A 6,504-nucleotide genomic window follows, 5' to 3' on the forward strand; every position below is an offset into this window, starting at 1 on the left:
CCTTCAAGAGAATTCGCATAAACATTAGCTAATCGGTTACTTAAACGTACTTAATAATGCTAAAGAAAATTGGGGAGCATTTCCTTTGTTTATACAATTTTTCCCATATTCTATATATCAACTCCCAACATCCATGACAACATTCACAATATCGCAAACAACAATCATCATTCATCTACATTATCCACATTTCACCATTTCACTCCAATTTCTCCATAATCATGGTCATAGTTCATTATGGCATTTTATCACATATAATACTTATTCCATGTTCTAAATGTCTTTCATAACATACTTACAATCACAATATACCAATATTCATGATTCACCCCAATTTACTACTCAACACTGACACTATTCACTCATTCATGACCCATTTCCTATATCTTCTACAATCCATGTGTTTCAACTTTTCAAGTACCTTAAATAACATGCAAATACCATAAAACTTACCTTAGATGGTGTAGGAATAAGCTTTGGGTGGAAATACTTCACTTGAGCAAAACCCTAGTTTCACTTTCCATGGAATTTCTTGACTTGGATGAACTTTGATGTGTTTCTCACACTTAGTTTTGTTGATTTGATGAAGTTGATCATCAATTTCTCATAATTTCGTGTATAGTGAGTGTGTGGAAGGTTATAGAGAACTCTTGAGTTGTGTAGAAGAAGAATGAAATGAAATTGATGTGGTGAAGTCCTTATATCAACTTTTAAAAACTGTCCCGACGAGATTCTACGGGCACTTATATGGTCCGTATAAGTGACCGTGAAACTGTTCCAGTAGTCATCCCATTCTGTGTCGATTTCACGGCACATTATACGGTCCGTATAAGTGACCGTGAAATCACCCCTCTCCACAACTTCATTTTGTGACAATCCTACGGTCCATTATACGGACTGTATAACATTATACGGACCGTATAATCGACCGTATAATTCGTCCTTTCACTGATCTTTTTCCTGTCACTTCGTTTGATCTCCAATCATTAGGGAACCTTCTTAGCACTTGTTTATCACTTCTTTAACAATCGAAGGGACGTTATAACTCTCTCTCCAAAGCACCTTTTATTTATCATTAACTCGCTACTCGTAATTTCTTTCCGTTACACATCGTATGCCTTGCCTTTTCTCAGCAAACCTTCTTCCCTTAAGTCAAATGTCTTTGAATCTCGATTAGGATCCTCAGATGCTATTTGTTACTTATCAAAACAACGTATACGTCATGCCTTATGCTAGTCTATTCATTGTACATTAATGGGGAATTTTCCGAGGTGTAAAAATTTAAGTCATTTGTAGTTCAACTCGATTATGACTTCTAGATGCAAATTTAAAAAATTCTCGGGTATCCCAGTTATCAAGATGGGAAGTCCGGTGTGATTGGTAGGATCTTGACTGACTCTCTAGTATTGAGTCCGCCTACATAGCCCAATTTTTGGGAATCAAGTCACTTGTAGTTTGACTCGATCGGAGGAAAAGGATATCCCTTTATGCGGGAACTCCTATGTGTATGTGTCGGTGTGTGTCTGACCAGTTGCAGAATAATAAAAATAAACAAAACACATAAGCAAATAAGCATTCTTGTGTGGCTGATGAGGAGGAGCGATCTTCCAAGTCTTAGCCGGAGAGCTTGACTCTCATGGGCACCCTATCTCGACCGGCTGCGTAAGGAAAAAAGTTCCTCATTTGCTCTGCATCTGTCTGGATCTTGTTTGATCAGCCTGCTTAGTCTGGCGGCTGTAAATCTACTTCCACCTACTGAGTAACGTTGGTTGGTTTTGATGACGAACACTGCAGCCATCCGGCCAGATTTACATCGTCTTGATCTTTGGAGCGAATACTGCAGTAGTCTGACCTGTTTTACGTCTCTTTACCTCTTGGAGAGAATGATGCGGTCACCTGACCGGTCTTACATCTCTTTACCCTCTTGATTTTACCCTGTAGCTTGTATGAATGACCCTCTCGGTTGCTTGTACGAATGGCCTTCATGGCTGTGTTTGTATGAATGGCCCTCTCGGCATGTTGTATGAAATGTCCCTCATGGCAGTGTTTGTATAAATGGCCCTCTCGGCATGTTTGTATGAAATGTCCCTCTCGAAATGTTTTGTGTGAATATTACCCTCTCGGCATTTTCGTATGAATATCGCCCTCTTGGAAAAATAAGAAAAATATGAATGGCCTTCATAGCAAATGTTTGTATGAATGGCCCTCACAGCAACAGAATAAGAGATATGCAATGGCCCTCACGGAAAATTAGAAAAAAGTAATGGCCCTCACGGCAACAGAAAAGGAAATATGCAATGGCCTTCATGGCAAATAAGAAAAAGTGATGGCCCTCACGGTAACAGAAAAGGAATTATGCAATGGCCCTCACGGCAAATAAAACAAGTGATGGCCCTCGCGGCAATAGAAAAGTAGATATGCAATGACCCTCATGGCAAATAAGAAAAAGTGATGGTTCTCCAGGCAACAGAAAAATAGATATGCAATGGCCCTCATGGCAAAAAAGAAAACGTGATGGCCCTCTCGGCGATAGAAGAGTAAATATGCAATGGCCCTCACGGCAAATAAGAAAACGTGATGGGGATGACAGATATGGCCCCTTCGACTAAATCGCCTTTCTTTCATCCTTTATGTCGACTACGTCCCTCGTGGTCAGATATGCTGTGTTGTTTTACAACGACCCCATCGGTTGGAGATTTTGCCATTTATTGTTACACCTCCCATTTTATTTCAAGGAGATTTTGGCTTATTGGTGGTGTATACCTTCGGTACGGTAGTCCGCACCAGAGTTTTGGTCATGAGATATTCTGCTTGGTATGTGTACAGTTGTATAAGTATATATTCTTGACATTTCGAGGGAATTGGAAATGAAACGAATCGAATCGGAACAAAGCGAAGCAGTTCAGGAAACTGCTAACACCAGTCAGCGTCGACGGCCCAAGGTACGGACCGTCGACACATTGACGAGATGTCGCCTAGCACCGTCGACGAGGTTCTGCCATCAAACATCTCAGGCGGAGAATCGACGGCGCACGTCAACGAGCCGTCGACCCTGCACGTCGACCCGCGGATCTGGAAGCTTCCATCCCTGATTATAAATATAAGCTCCCACGTTTTATGTCATTATTTCTCCCAAGAACAGACCCTATATCTCTCTAGAACCTTCTAAATCTCTCTCTCTATTTCTACAACAATCTATACCAAGAAATCAAGATCAAGAACAAAAGCAAAGATTTAAGAGATTCATATACTGTGAAGCCTATTAAGGTTTGTGGAGAGTAAGAATTTCTTTGGCATGTAAGTGAAGGATTCCATTCTAATGGATTAGACTGACTCAAGGCTTTTTCCCAAGTGTTTAAGGTGGGTTTTATGTTTATTTCTTATCATTAAGGGTATTGAGGGGTTGAAGGACTTGGATTATGGAAGAACATAAAATATAGAGCTTAAATGTAGAATCAATGTTATTCTTGAATAATAGTTGACATCAATCATGACTCTTGATGTATTTTGAGTAGAATCTTGTTACAAATGACATTGAGAACATGGGATAAACATTATATGTGAGTAAATGTAGTAGTGCACTATGACCATGATTATGGATGACTTGAAATGAAATTGGGAAATGTGGATAATGTAAGTGAATGGAGATTATTGCTTAGGATATTGTGAATGTTATTATAGACATTTGGGAGTTGATATATGATATGGATAAAGTTGTATAAACATAGGAAATGCTGCTCAATTTTCTCTAGCCTTAGTCAAGCATGTTCATGTGATCGATTAGCTAATGTTAATATGAACTCTCTTGAAGGTAGAGACGTGAGCGTTCAAGTGATAGAGTAGCCAAACGAAAAGGTATGCAAGGCTAGTCCCTTCCTTCTAAGGCATGATTCTCATGAAATGAATTCCCTTTTCTTTCCATGACTTTCTTACATTCCGGAAAATATGAGTCAACGTTATATAGAGCTCCTTCTGAGACAAAGAATAAGAGATACGTTTTGAATTCGATAATGGTAATGAGAAGCCTAAGTCTAGAGATTCTAAAGCCTATGATATGAAGTTAATTATTATTGCTAGACCCACCTTATGATACTAGTTCCTTCAAGGTGAGGTACGATGATTATGATTTTCCCATAATAGAATCAGGGGTTCTCGACCTTACATCACCCCGCTATGGTTATAGATTATCTTAGGACTCTAATGTATGTTTTATGATGAGTTTATGAGACGTATGCGATGATACTATTCCACCGTGCCTAGATGGCCAGACGTGTCACCGCTAATGCGGGCTGCATGTGATTCCACCGCGCCTAGATGGCCGGACATGTCACTGCCAATGCGGGCTGCTTATTATTACACCATGCCTAGAGGGCCGGACATGACACCACTAGTGGGCGGCGTATGATGTTACCCGGACGTGGGTAAATGAGGATTATATATGTAATAGGTCGATATATGTGATATGTTTAAAATGCATTTACTCTTAAAGGATAAGCAGCTTATGTTTTCACCTTATGTTTCATGATTTCTTTATTATGCTTATTTTATTTAAGAATTGCATACTCAGTACAATGCTCGTACTGACGTCCTTTTCTTTGGACGCTGTGTTCATGCCCGCAGGTAGACAGGGAGGTGATCCAGACTCGTAGGAGCTATCAGTAGATTTTGAGAGCACTCTATTATTCCGGAGGTGCCACTGATTTACTATTTTGTGTGTATATATATGTTTTGGGCATGACGGGGTCCTGTCCCGTCCATATGTCTAGTACTCTAGTAGAGGCTCGTAGATACGTATGTGCGGGTAGTATGGCCTCACGATTTCCCATTTGTATATGTATATTCTTTTGATAGCTAAAGGGCTTGTGTATATAAAGGTAATTATGTTTCAAAGTGAAAATGGTTTCTCTATGATTAGAAGCATGAGATTAATGAATGAGCGCAGGATGAGTATGATGAATAGCAGTATGAGCGGTGCTCGGTGGTTGGCCCCGTGTACCAGCAGTGCTTGGTTGTTAGCCCCGTGTACCAGCAGTGCTCGGTGGTTAGCCCCATGTACCTGTCATTGCCCCTAGTCGGGTCGTGACAAAAGTGGTATCAGAGCAGTTCAGTCCTAGGATGTGTCTACGAGCCGTGTCTAGTAGAGTCTTATGTATGGTGTGTTGCGCGCCACACTTATAAACAGGAGGCCACGGGGCATTTAGGAAAAATGACCATTCTTCTTCTCATGAGATCGTGCGATAAAGCCATGTTATAGGATATTCTCATCCCTAATAGTGCGTTATGATTTCAGAGATGCCGCCAAAGAGGAAAGCTACAGCTGCCCAGAAGGGCAAGACTACGATGGAAAGGCGAGTGGAGAGGGAGCCGCCAACGGATGTAGAAGTGGGTGAATCACATAATGAGGCTCCATAAAATACCTCTCCCACTCTACATGTTCTAGAAGAACAAGAGGGGGCTTTAGCTCTAGCCCCTATGCCTCCAGTTCCTCCACCGGCTAATTCGGGTCAACAAATGACCGAAGCTATCCATTTATTGACACAGCTAGTTGCCGCCCAGGCACGGCAGCAGAGTTCGGGCCCGAATGATAGGGCAGTTAGTACTAGAGCGCGTGATTTCATGAGTTTGAACCCTCCAAAGCTTTTCGGGTCGAAGCCGGATGAAGACCCGCAAGGTTTCATTGATGAAATGTTGAGAACATTGAAGATTATTCACGCCTCCGAAACTGAATCTGTGGAGTTAGCATCTTAAAGACTCCGGGATGTGGCGGTCTTATGGTATAATAATTGGATATCTTCAAGGAAAGAGAATGCACCACCTCCGGTTTGGCAAGAATTTGTAGATGCCTTCATCCGCCACTATTTGCCACCCGAAGTCCGTCGAGCTAGAGCGGATAGATTCTTAAATTTGAAGCAAGGAAATATGAGTGCCCGGGAGTATAGCCTTCAGTTTAATTCATTGGCTAGGTATGCTCCGACCATGGTGGCCGACATGGGAGATAGAGTGCACAGATTTCTGAGTGGCCTAGGGCCACATTCATTTAAGGATTGCTTAATGGCTTCATTGTAGGACGGGATGGATATTTCCCGCATTCAGGCCCATGCCCAGAACCTAGAAGAGCAGCAGCATCCGCAAAGGGGCGAGCGTGATATTGATAGAGGGCAAGGTAAGAGGGCCAGATCTATGGGTGCCGATAGTGACTATAGAGACGGATCGAGGCAGTCATATTCCGAATATTCAGGCCAGTCCGAGACTAGTGCACCTCCACGATTTGCGGGTAGGAGATTTGACCTCTCTATTCATTCAGGGCAGGGTCAGAGCTCGAGAGCTTTAGGTTCCCAGTTTGGGGGTGATTATAGCTAGAGGAGACCACCGGTTCCACGATGTAATCAGTGCAGAAAGTTACATTCGGGGCCATGTCGCCAAGGTACAGATGCTTGTTATGTTTGTCGACAGATGGGGCACGTCATGCGTGATTGTCCTATGAGGTACGACAGAGGTGGAGTT

The sequence above is a fragment of the Lycium barbarum genome, chromosome 3 (assembly GCF_019175385.1).
Source record: "Lycium barbarum isolate Lr01 chromosome 3, ASM1917538v2, whole genome shotgun sequence".
NCBI classification, from domain to species: Eukaryota; Viridiplantae; Streptophyta; class Magnoliopsida; order Solanales; family Solanaceae; genus Lycium; species Lycium barbarum.